The following is a 14230-nucleotide window of genomic DNA, read 5'->3' on the forward strand; positions in this document are numbered from 1 at the left end:
AAAGGGCTAACATCTGTCTTTCCACATTCACAAATTCATTTCATAAAATTTAATTTCAAAAATGCAAGGAAAAATCATAATTCATTCATATAACTTCATTCAAATCAATTTCAAAGTTTAAAACATTGAAAAAGGGTTAGTTGTGCACAAACTTTATGTGCTTCTTCTTTTTTTTTAATCACTTTTTCTTATCTCCCAATGTCTCCTTTTCTACTAAAATAAATAATTAAAATATCTCAATGCTCATCCCAATTATCTTTAAAAGTTATTCAATGAATGCCTAATGAATTTCCTAAGTTGGCTATGTAATTTCAATAAATTTCTAGTTCTGGACAATTTGGAACCCTGACTTTGCAACCACATTTTAACCTAGTTCCAATCATACTTTAGTGAAAATTGTTCCTCTATGTCTTTGTTTTATTTTCCAATTTGAATCACTCAATTTGGAGTTCTGGATCTCAAGTTATGACCAAATTACTAAACATTGTTCCAGATACCATATCCTGAGATTCTAGTTTTCTTTTTTCAGATTTGTATCCCAACATTTTATTCTATATCTGGGTATTTTAAGCTCATAATTTGGCCCTTGTCCCTAAAACAATGTTTTAGGTCTTTATCTTAGGTTTCTAAATCATTTTTAATCACTTTAATTAGAGTTTTGTAGAGGAAGTTATGGCCTGATAACCATTCAGAGGTCATAGGGCCAATTAGCTAAGGAGCAAGAATTCCAGATTTATCCCTACAATTCCCCTACCTTGCTCTAAGAACTGGGTTCTGGTCAAAACATAAAATTTTTAGTTCTATGTCTTATGAGAATTTTGGCTTTGGAATCACCTAATTTTCATTTTTGTAGCCCAAGTTATGGCAAGTTTTCCAAAACTGGTCAAATAGCTCATTGTTCAGGATTTCTAGATTAGTCCAGAATCAGGGCAGATTTGATGGACCAACTTTGTCTAGCAATTTGATCAAGTTAGGGTCATAATTTGGCTCTATAGTCTTCATAATAATTGTTCTCCTATGTCTCAAGTTTCCATTGGTTCAAGAATTACCTAATTTGGACTTTTCTAAAGAGAGTTATGTCTAATTTTCTAAGTACTGTTTATTTGGTCATTTTTTGTCAGGTCCAAAATTGCAATTCTGGATTCAAGCCAGATTTAAAGCAACCTATGATCAGTTTCTAGAAAAGGTGTCTTCATGACATTTCTAGTATTATGTCTTAGGTTTCATCTCTAATTGGCTCACACCAATTGGAGTTATGTAACTCAACTTATACCCATTCAAACCTACTAGACTCAAGGGTCTAGAATTCCTGCAATTCAACACCACCAATCCATTCATCCCTTTGATCAATTCACATCAATTCTCAACCAAGGCATACCAAATTACCATAATTTGCTCTTGTAAACATCAATTGCATAACATACCACAAAATCCCTAATTTCCCATGAACCCTAATTGCTCATCTTTAAAAGTCGTGCAAATTCATGCAAGCTCACTACTCCAATCATATGTACAACATCATTTAACTAAGACTTAATGTTCAATTTCAATCAATTACACTAAAAACCTAATCCCCTAGTGCTGGCCGAAATTCCCTTCTCCCATACAACATGATTTCTTTCATTTTGTTATGTTATTTCTTCATAACTAATCTCAATTTCAAAAATTATAAGGTAATTCTAGCTTGTATGTGACTTACCTCTAATGGTGCTCTTCTCAATCTTCAATTTCTTTAAGTTTCTCACAATCCTTTTGCTCCCAATCTTCTAATTTAGGGTTGATTAGAAGTTTTCTAATGTTTGGCCTTAAGAATTGTGGGAGAAAATCAAGCTTTCAAAGCTTAAATTTGCTAGTAATGGAGGAAATGAAAGGAAAAGAGAGAGAGGGATGGTACCGGCCAAATGGAAGGTTGAAGAAGATAATTTTTGGCTTTTAAATTGGCTTTTAATTTATGTCTTGTCTTATATATATTTATCTCAAAAATGAATTAATTTAAATTATAATTTTAATTGTGTCATGCTTGTATCATGCTTATGTCATAATTCAATTTAAAATTGAAAATTTCATTTCTTTCTTTTCTTTTCCATACACATTTCCATATTTTTTTTTCTTCTTCAATATTTTAATCTCTTACAATTTAATGGAAATTTTGGTCAAAAGTCGCTTCTTAAAGTGAATTGACCAAAATGCCTCTCACCGGGTTATAGTCCATCTTTTTTCATAGTACCCGATGAGTCCTAAGGCTGTGATTCACCTGTTGGTGCTTGTTCTCTTTTTATTTGTATGATTTTCTAGTTCCCAATAGTTTCACAATTATCCCTTAATTAAGGATGTCATGGGGTCCCATACGAATTTAGGATAGCAACTGAGCTCGCAGTCACTTCTCATGTAGGTCACTCATTGCTGTGACCTAGGCTCATTTAACCTATTGGTGCTCCATTTCTTTTATTTTCATCCAACCTCATTTGGTTCTTATTACTTTTGTTTATAACTTCTCTATATAATTTAAGTTTAGTTCTAGACATTCTAGCTGTCTAGACAGACATTAGTCATGGAAACAGTAGAATGTATAGGACTATTTAGTATGAGGGTGTTACAAGGAGTTTGCTGTATCAAATTCTAAAATATTTTTGGCCTGCTATAGCTAAGTAAATGAAATATAACAACATTAGAACATTGTCAAGAAGCACTAGGAATATTTATGTATTTTTTAGAATACAAAACATAGATAATTGGACAGTAGAGGAGTTGGGAACCCTAACTAAGGAATTGAGCTACTAGACGTAGATTAGGTTTGCTTGAAGGTCCTAATTGGGCATTGTGATATTATTGTGGGCTTGAGGCATTAAGTTTGTATTGCTTTAAAGGGAGGATAGGCATACTTATAGGGGAGACTCTATTGGATTTTTGACAGAATAATTGATTAAGATAATTAAGTTAAGTGAATTTTGTAAATACAGTTAATTAATAATCAATGTCTAATAAACTAATAGTATATTTGTATAGGTCCATTTAACCAACACTACCAGCAGTCTTAGCGAATCCAATAACAATAAAGGGTTAACCAGTACTGTGAGTAGAACATACTTAAATTATTTGTAACTGAATTTCTTTGAATAAATGTTTTACAACATTCTAGCATGTTTATGCATCATATTTCCTATGATTTATGTTAGTTATTCTTGCATAACTTTATATGTTAATAAATGCATTATCATAAAGATGTTGTATTGCATTTATTACTTAATAAATGCATTATCATAAAGATGTTGTATTGCATTTATTACTTATGATGTGTTGGTAGTTCATGGATAACCCACTAGTTCCCATCAAGAAAGGAAAGAAAGTAAAGGAAATGTGCATACATAAGAGCTCACTATATGAAAGAAAGAAAGGAGATGTCCAGTAAGGCAATTATATGTCTAACATTTGGATACCAGGGTTCCAAAAACAACCTCTAGGTAAGATATGAATTTTGTGTCCCTGTTATCATTATGTGTATGTTAAGAGGAAGTTTTGAAGAGCTTCTTTAATGGGTCGGTATATTGGATATATGTTTATGATTATGGAAATAGCTAGGAAACCATTGGTGACATAAACTACATGATGTAGCTTGTTTATGTTATGTAAACATCATATGAATGTTGCATTTTATTTGCTTGGCTATAAATTGTTTTATTATATGTTTTCTTTCCCCTATGTAGGCTTTTACTCATTGAGCCCCTAGCTCTTTTTTCTTTGCCTTCCCCTTCAAGGACAAGTGTAGAAGATATAGTTAGCAGGTTTGCTGGCTGTCTTCTAGAGGATTGTAACGCCCTCACCGTAGGTAATCCGTACATTTTACTGTTCCGACGACTAATGTCTATTCGAATAGTCAAAATGTCTGGAACTACACTTAAACTATAGTGAGGAGACATAAATTGATGGAATAAATATTAAGAAAATATAGGAAAAATTTAGAGAAAATAAAATAAAAATTAAGAGAATTTATTAATTTGTACAAAAATAATAAAAAATAACTCGATATGCACTATGAAGGGTATTTTGGTCATTTCACTCCCAGAAGTGAATTTTGACATAAAGGTCAAAATAAAATTTAGAGAATGAAATAATTAATATAAGTTAAAAATTATGAATTTAATTAGGAAGAAGAAGAAGAGAAAAAAAAAAGAGAAGAAAATAAAATAAAAACACTTATGGCATTTAAAAAAAAAAAATCACGTACCATATATATATATATATATATATATATATATAAATAGCCATAAAAGACGAATCCCACCAATCATCATCTTCTCCACTTATTCTCTCTCCCTCTCTTTGAGCCGGCCACCATGGATGCTCTCTCCCTCCATTTTTGTTTTCTTAAAGCTTGATTTTCCAAGTCTTCTCCTCACCAAAATCCATAGTCCCCTTCATTAAAAATTTAGCCCACTCCATAAGGAAGCTCTAGATACCAATAAGAAGAAGAAAAGTTGAAGTTTGAAGTTAGGTCATAAGAGGTTAGTGCCTAATCTTCCTTCCTCCCTTTATTAATCCTTGAGTTAAGGTTAAAATGAAGTGAAATTTATAAGAAACTAAAAAAAATTGGTGAGTTATGAGGGGAGTGAATTTTTGATACCCATGGTAAGTGAGGGTTTTTGATGACTTTAATGTATATAAAGTGATTTAGTGATGTTGGTTAATGCATTTATAAGTATTAGAAGTTGATTTACATTGAGATGTCATGAGGTTGAAATTGTGAGTTAGGGTTTGACCTAAATTTTGGTGCCTTTGTATTATACCTTGCAATTGGGATTGTTGAGATGTGTTGATGATATTTAGAAGTGCCTTGAATGTCAAATTGAAGTAAGGAAGTTGGAGGAGATTAAATATTGGGAGTGCCATTTTCTGCAGGTTTGGGACTCAATGAGTCCAGTGTGTTTGGTGAACCATAACTAAAATTGTGTGACTCCAATTGGTATGAGGCCAATTAGAGGTAAAACTATACCCAAAATAGCCCATTTTTCATGAAGAAACCATGCCTAAATTCTATCCAGAACTTGACCTAAACACTGCCCAAATCCGGATGACCCTGCACAAAACCCAAAAAATGACCAAATGAACAGTATATATTCATTTGGTCATATATACTAGTCTAAATGACCTGAATTTTATACCATTGGAAAGCTTAGACATAGGGCTACAATTTTCATGAAGACCACTAAACCTAAAAATGCCAAAAACCAAAATCAAATTGCTGGCCCAATTTGGGTCACAAAATTGCCCAGAATTAGGTTGTCCAGAAACTGCTGGACATAAACTTACCCGACCAGTTTTAGCAAAATGGCCATAACTTGATCTACAAGAGCTCAAATTTAATGAAACCAGTGGAAAAATGTCAAAAAAACACAGACCTACAAATTGGTACTTTGACCAAAACCCAGAAATCAAGAGAACTAGGTCAAATAGTTAGAACAAATCACTGCATCAAAACCTGGAATCTGACTAAATTTCATTTGACCCTAGAACAGTCTTTTAGTCATATCTCTCACTAGAAAAATCCAATTGGGATGAGCCATACCTTTTCAAAAACCTAAGAGATAGGGATACAACTTTGTTTTAGGAACTTTCCTCAAATTATGAAGTTAAGAATCCCAAAAAGTGACCTGCAGTCACTAACCTGAACTGAACACCTGTTAGCACAAGGTATATGAGTCTAGGTCAATTAATTGGCCATAAATAATTCTACAAAACTTAAAAAATTGTGATTCAAATTTCCCAATGATCATAGGACATAGGACAACAATTTCTCTAAAGATCACCATGCCTAAAAGTAACTGCAACATGTTCTATTAATTAGGTAAAATTTAAGTCCAAAAGCTGCCTAGTTAAGGAATCAGAATCTGGAAATGAATCAGTTATGGTTATCTGACCATAACTTGAGTTCTAAATATCTAATTGACATGATTCAAAAGGGAAAATAAAGAAAAGACATAGAGGAACAACTTCCATGAAGGGAGTGGGGCCAAACAATGGCTACAAACTGATCAAATGGATAGGAAAAGGTTAGTGCACAAAAACTAGAAATGGTACAAGTGACCATTAAACCAAGCATATTCATTTAAGCATATTTCCCACTAGAAGTCTTCAATTGAAATGAGCCATACCAATCTAAAAAGCTAAGAAATAGACTTAAAACTTTGTTTTAGACATCATTCTCAAATTATAAATGTATGAATCCTAGATTTAAGGTCAAAGCTGTTGACCTAAATGGAAAGCATGTTAATATAGGCTATTTGAATTCAAGCCAATAATGTGACTATAAATAATTCCATAAGGCTTGAAAAATTACAATTAAAATTTTTAAATAACTATAAGACATAGGGCAACAAATCCTATGAAAAATACTAAGCATAAATGTTACTACAAGCTGTCCAAATAAATTGTTCAAATTGATTTGCAAAAATTAAGATACAAAAAAAAATTGAACCTAAAGAAAGGTTCTTGAAATAAATTATTAACTTATTCCTAATAAGTCAATATATGCCAAATCACATAAAATAGTTATGTGGGACTCATTTTCCCACAATACATGGACATATAAATTCTGTTAAATGATTATTAATACTTAATTGCCTATAGTAAACCTAGGCTTATATTTATATAGTTGGATCGATTGGTATACCAATTAGGGACTACAGATAGCAGTACTGCTTACAGAGCAAATCATGAACTGATAATATATGTCTGTTATGATTGTTCTGCAGGCTATATGCCTATTTATTGGCCATTGTGCCTAACCTTATTTCTGGCCTCGTGCCTGATAGCTAGCCTTGTGCCTGATAGATGTATACAGGGTAGACATATGGCTGTCTAACTCGTATACTCCCATATATCCAGCATTATAGTTTGTTATAGGTTACTTGGGCATAAACATACAGATATAACATGAAATACATCGATATGACATAAAACACGCTGATATGATTCCAAAGACTCTAATATGAGTTTAGAAAGCCAAAGAATGAAATTAATACACAAAAAAGATACTGATAATTAATTTATTTTCAAAGTATAAAAAAAGTCATAAATGACTTAAACTATATAAAAAATGAATAGAAAAGATACTGTTAAATTTAACTGTTCCCAAAGTGTAGGAATTTTATAAATGTCTTAGAATTGATGACAATTTCACTGATATGAGTTTAAGGAGATTAAAAATGAAATATGTGCATAGATAAGATCCTGATAAATATATTGATTCCAAAGTGCTATAAAATATGCAATTGACCTAGAATTATAAAATTAAACATATTATTGTCATTTTAAATCATTTAGTTATTCTACTTTAAGATTATGCACCACTAAGCAATTTGCTTAGCGCGTTGAATTTTTCATCGCGTAGGTATTGGAGAACAAACCCACCAGACACAGCAGCAACCGCTACAGTAGTGTATCGACTACACGCTAACCAGATCTGCTACAGCTACAGCTCAGTGTCCACCTCAACAGCGTTTTATTTTGGTAGGGCCCATGTAATTAGGATTTTGTATTTTGTATCATGTACAACCTAATGTATATTAAGTTTGAACTCTGTAATAAATTATAATTATATTTTGAGACTGTGAATGTATGTATATAAATTCCCATATGAATGGATGAATGAAAATTATATTCACTTGAAATTGTATGAGTAAGAAAAGATATGTTATATGACGAGATGAACAGATATGAAATTATTTTTAACAGGTAGCTAGTGAAACCCGTCAGATGTTAATAAAACAGAGGGGACTCTGCCCAGGTTTCCACAGAAATAAATTGTGATAAAAAAAAATTCCACATGTTTTCTATTGTAGAAAGAGATGATTCTCCTTGATTTCAATTAATCTGTACATGGGTATATATATACAATTGATTCCTATAATTGTGTTCTACTAATTAGGAAGAAATCCTAAATAAGAATACAGAATATACAGAGAAATAATATAGTAATTGACTTTTCATAACACTCCCCCTCAAGTTGGAGCATAGATGTTAATCATGCCCAACTTGTTACAAATGTAGTCAATCCTAGCTCCATTCAGAGCTTTTGTGAAAATATCTCCTAACTGCTCTCCAGTTTTGATGTGTCCTGTTGAGATGATCTGTTGTTGAATCTTTTCATGAATAAAGTGACAATCAATCTCAATATGTTTGGTCTGCTCATGAAACACCAGATTAGAAGCAATATGGAGAGTAGCTTGATTATCATACCACAATTTCGCAAGCAGGGAGGTCTTTAAACTTGTCTCATCTAGTAATTGAAGTATCCATATCACCTCACGTACTGATTGTGCCATGGCTCTGTATTCAGATTTAGTACTAGATCGAGGAACTACACTCTGCTTCTTGCTTCTCCAAGACACCAAATTTCCTCCAACAAAAATGCAATATCCAGTAGTTGACCTCTTGTCAACCTTAGATCTAGCCTAGTCGACATCTGAAAAACATTCAACATTTAAATGCCCATTATTACCATATAACAAACCTCTTCCTGGAGTGCCCTTTAAATAACACAAGATTTGTCCCAAGGCTTCCCAATGAGCAACAGTTAGGAAAGACGTAAATTGACTTACCACACTAACGGCATAAGCAATGTCAGGATGAGTGACTGTAAGGTAGTTTAATTTTCCTACCAATCTCCTGTATCTCTCTGGATCTTCAAACAACTCACCATCTCCTGCTAACAGTTGTAAATTTGGAGTCATTGGTGCACTGTAAGGCTTAGCACCTAATTTTCCTGTCTCTATTAACAGATCGAGGACATATTTTCTTTAAGACAAGAAAATACCCTTCTTACTTGTCATAACTTCAATACCCAAGAAATACTTTAACAATCCCAAGTCCTTGGTCTGAAACTGGGTTTGGAGGAAGGTTTTAATAGATGAAATACCTGCAGAGTCACTCTCAATGATGACAATGTCATCCACATAGACTACCAGGAGAATTAGACCAGCCTCAAATTGCCTATAAAATACTGAGTGATCACACTTACTCTTTTGCATACCAAATTCCTGTACTGCTTCAATAAATCTCCCAAACCAGACCCTAGGACTTTGTTTCAAACCATAAAGAGACTTTCGAAGCCTACAAACTTTACCCAACTCTCCCTGAGCAACAAAACCTGGTGGTTGCTCCATATACACCTCCTCCTGAAGATCACCATGAAGGAAAGCATTCTTGATATCTAATTGGTGCAAGGGACAATCATATGTAGCTGCTAAAGAGATAAACAAGCGAATAGAAGTAAGTTTAGCTACAGGAGAAAAAGTGTCAGAGTAATCAACCCCATATGTCTGAGCATATCCTTTTGCCACAAGGCATGCTTTTAACCTAGCCACAGAACCATCAGGATTTACCTTTACTGTAAATACCCATTTGTAACCAATAGCTTTCTTACCAATGGGAAAAGGCAACAGTTCCCATGTACCATTAGCATCTAAAGCCTCCATTTCCTCTTTCATAGCAGCACACCAGCCAGGATGAGACAATGCCTCTCCAACAGTATTAGGGATAGGAACAGAGTCTAACTAAGTAACAAAACACCGAAAACAAGAAGACAATTGATTATAAGAAACAAAAAAGAGATAGGGTAAGTGCATGAACGCTTACCTTTACAAAGAGCAATAGGTAAGTCTAGGTCAGAATCATGATCAGTATGAGGTACAAGATCTCCCAATAAAGTAGCTGATGGAGGATCTGAGTCAGAAATCTCCAATCTCCTAAAATAAACATGAACAACGGGAGGTCGAGTAGGTCTAGAGATAGAAGGAACAGGCTATGGGAGAGGACTAGACATTGGTTGGACAGTATATTGATGGTTGTCGAATCCACTAGAAATTAAATTAACTGAAATCACTAATTATAAAATATTTTCTACAGTAAGTGGTAAATCCAGGTCGAACCCTAAAGACTGAATTATTGGATTTTCATGCACTTGTATAATGGGAAAAAAAAAAAAGAAACAAAGGTTGGGGGGGGGGGGGGTAATTCGCAATCCAAAGAAGAAATCAACAATCCAAAATTAAGATCTAAAATTAAATAAGAAACTCTCAAATTAAACAAACCTCAGTCCAAGGTAATTCTCATTCCAATGCATTGATTTGATCATAGACAAAACAAATACAATTATCTCTTATTGAATACTTAACGTAGATTTACCAAACAGCGAGGTAAACCCCTGACTTCCCTATATTTATCAATTCGAGCCCAGCACTCTTGTTGACTCTAATTATTAACTGAGTTGGTATTAAGCAATCCTTATTAAATTAATAACTGCTTTAAGAAAAGAAAGTAGTTAAGCTGAATAACAATTTATAAAGCATAAATCATTTAATCCACCCTATTGTTTCCTTAGGTTATTATCAAAAACTAGGATCATAATCAATAAAACCTAATTGCTACTCATGTTCAATCTTACACAATAATTATAGATTATGAAGATGAACTAGCAATTGATCTCATCAAACAATTAACTAATAGGCCTTTTTAGCGAATCTTTCAATAGATCAAAGACACAGAAATCAGAAAATAATAGATATTCAAAAAGACATAACTTAAATTAAGAACCTGGTCTCACAAATCAAGTAAAAGAATTTGAATCCCTTGAACTGAATTAAAAAGTTAGCCACTCATGTTCATGGCTTACAGAAAATTAAAGAAGAAATCTAGAATGTGAATGGAAAATGAAAGTCTAATTCTCTCTTTTTTGAGAGGCTGCTGAATTTCGGATCCCTTGTGTCGGCTGCTGCCTCTTCTATTTATAATAAATGGTCTAGGGTTAGGTTTTGTTAGAGTCTCTATCAAAAACTGCAACTAGAGCAAAATTAGAAAACTGATTATCGACGGATACACAGCCCGTGTATCACTACACGACCCAGTGCTGTGTAACCTACTGGAGCTGAATGGATTTGGTTCGTATTGGCACAAAAAGTTACACGGGTCTCCAGGATTTACACGAGTCAAGTTAAGTGGCCTGTGTACTTTGTTTCTTCCTCGGTTCTCTGGATTTCTTCTGGCAAAATGTTACACGGGTCTGTGGTTGTGCTTACACGACCCGTGTATTTTGTATCAACAATGCTTCTCAATTCTTCGACCTTTCCAAGTTTCCTTCCACACTTCTATGTTCTGGGACCTCATCAAAACCCTGAAAAAATACAGCAAGAGTCAAATTAATACAAATGCTACCAATTTCTCCATTTAACACAATTATTTCAATAACTCTCTAAGCATATGCCTAATAGATAATTATACTTTAATCAACTGAATTAGCCATAAAGATTCCCTAGAAACACTCAATGTGATGGAAGTAAAATTAATAAATTATGCACTTATCAAATTCCCTCACACTTATTCCATGCTTGTCCTCAAGCATGACTTAAACTCACAATCAACTCCACTTAGAAGTTCCTTAACTTCACCCTATCACAACATTCTCTAACAAAAGATTAAAAGTTTGATAGAAGAGGCAAGTAAGGTAATAACCATTATAATAAATTCCATCAACACCATACCACTATATCAACAATTCTCCAATACAAAATAAAAGGCTTGAAATCAATTAAGCTCACACAATTAAAGTTCCATAAAATTTTAAATCAACACATACTAAAACACAAGGCTAATTTATCAAGACACAATAATTATAGCTCTTTGCAAATCTTAGAGGAGATAGAAATGCCCTTTATATATATATATATATATATATATTTGAAATTGGTACTTCTCTCTTGTCACAGTTATTTTTTTTTTTTTTCAATTGTTACCTTCAAAAAAGTACCTTGCTCATATCCTAGCTAGCTTTTAGCCTGAGAATCGACATGGGGTTCATGAAGACCCCTAGTTAGCTTGCTTAACTAAAATAGCGGAGTAATTTTCAAGTTCAATCTTTTATTTCCCCCAATCTATGCATCTACATATTATAAAGTTCCCTGATAGATTAAACAAAGTTCTGAAATATGCATGACACTAGTTTAAAGCTCACATAAATAATCATTTCACCATTAAATCAAGCCTAAATGATTTATGCAAGAAAAAAATTATTCTATGGTATGGAGAAGAGGGAAAATCTATCATTAAAGTTACTATTACCTTGCCTAAAATCTTAAAAATTCAATCTAAAATAGAAAAGTCATTTCAAGGACAAAGCACTTCTCTCCGAGAGTTAATATAGAATCATGAATCAAGCTTATAAGAACGCTTATATATATATATATATATTTTTTTTTTTCTTTTTTTTTTCTTTTTTCAAAATTGCAGCAACAAATTTCTCCTCCCCCACACTTAAAACTTACATTGTCCCCAATGTAAAGCCCAAATGCAAAAGAAAAGAAAAAAAGAATGCTAGAAAATAAAATAAGATAAGGAAAAGAAAACAAATCTGATTGTGGCTAACAAGCCACCTATGGGTTGCCTCTCAAGAAGCACTTTTGTTTATCGTCGTTAGCTCGACATGACAACTCTTCTTAATCCTCATAAATTGGGTTACTCAATTTGAGCTCCTCCACTATATGCTCCTGAAACCCTTCATAAAATGGCTTGAGTCTATAACCATTGACCTTGAACACCTTATTAGTTCCTAAACTTTAAATTTCAACTACACCATAAGGAATCACATTAGTAACAAGAAAGGGTTCAATCCAAGGAGAATGCAACTTACCAGGCATCAGCTTCAATATGGAATTATATAATAAAACTTTTTGTCCAACCAAAAACTGCTTCCTTAGAATTAGTTTGTCATGGAATGCCTTGGTCTTTTCTTTATAGATCTTAGAGTTCTCATAAGCCTCAAGTCGAATTTCCTCTAATTCCCGCAATTGTAATTTTCTTTCCACACCAACAGTATCCAAATCAAAATTAAATTGTCTAACAGCCCAATAAGCCTTATGTTCTAACTCCACAGGAAGTTGACACAACTTACCAAATACCAATATGTAGGGGGACATACCTATGGGTGTCTTATAAGCAGTCCTATAAGCCCACAATGCATCATCAAGTCTAAGGCTCCAATCTTTTCTATTTGGCTTCACTGTTTTTTCCAAACTAGACTTGATCTCTCTGTTAGACACCTTTGCTTGCCCACTTATTTGAGGATGATAAGCTGTAGATACTCTATGGAAAACACCATATCTCCTCAACAATGCCTCAACAGTTCTATTACAAAAATGTGTGCCCTGGTCACTGATCAAAGCTCTAGGAACTCCAAACCTGCTAAAAATGTTTGACTTGATAAAACCTACGACAGCTTTAGAATTATCAGTCCTGGTGGCTTTGGCTTCCACCCATTTCAAAACATAATCAACAGCAAGTAATATATAAACAAAGCCAAATGAAGAAGGAAATGGACCCATAAAATCAATACCCCTCACATCAAAAATCTCGCAAACAAGTATTGGATTTTGAATCATCTCTTTTCTACGGGTCAAACTTCCTGTTCTTTAACATTGTTCACAATTTTTGCAAATCAAATATGAATCACGAAATATAGTGGGCCAGTAAAAACCACAATCTAATATTTTTTTACCTATTCTTTTGGGTCCAAAATGACCTTCACATGCATAGGCATGACAAAATGCAAGAATAGATTGAATCTCATTATCAGCAACACATCTCCTAATAATTTGATCTGAACAAAATTTTCACAAATACGGGTCATCCCACACATAATACTTAGCCTCACTTTTCAATTTCTCTTTCTTAGCTCTACTCAAATCAAAAGGCACAACCTTAGCAACCAAATAATTCACCAAATCAGCATACCAAGGGATCATACCTTACAATTTAAATAACTGCTCATTAGGAAAAAGTTCTTACAAAGGAAGTGGATCTTCTTGTGTCACTAAACTGCTCAAATGATCTGCTACCAGGTTCTCATCTCCTTTCTTATCCTTGATTTGAATATCAAATTCCTGCAGCAGAAGGATCCATCTAATCAACCTTGGTTTTGCTTCCTTCTTTGCTAAGAGATACTTCAATGCTGCATGATTAGAGAAGATATTTATTTTAGAACCAAGCAAATATGACCGAAATTTATCTAAAGCAAAAACTATAGCCAAAAACTCTTTTTCGATCATAGAATAATTGCACTAAGCTGAATTGAGTGTTTTGGATGCATAATAAATCACATAAAAGAGCTTCCCAACACATTGCCCTAAAACTGCTCCCACTGCATAATTACTCGCGTCATACATAATTTCAAATGGTATTGTCC

This window comes from Hevea brasiliensis, chromosome 15, assembly GCF_030052815.1.
Source record: "Hevea brasiliensis isolate MT/VB/25A 57/8 chromosome 15, ASM3005281v1, whole genome shotgun sequence".
Lineage (NCBI taxonomy): Eukaryota > Viridiplantae > Streptophyta > Magnoliopsida > Malpighiales > Euphorbiaceae > Hevea > Hevea brasiliensis.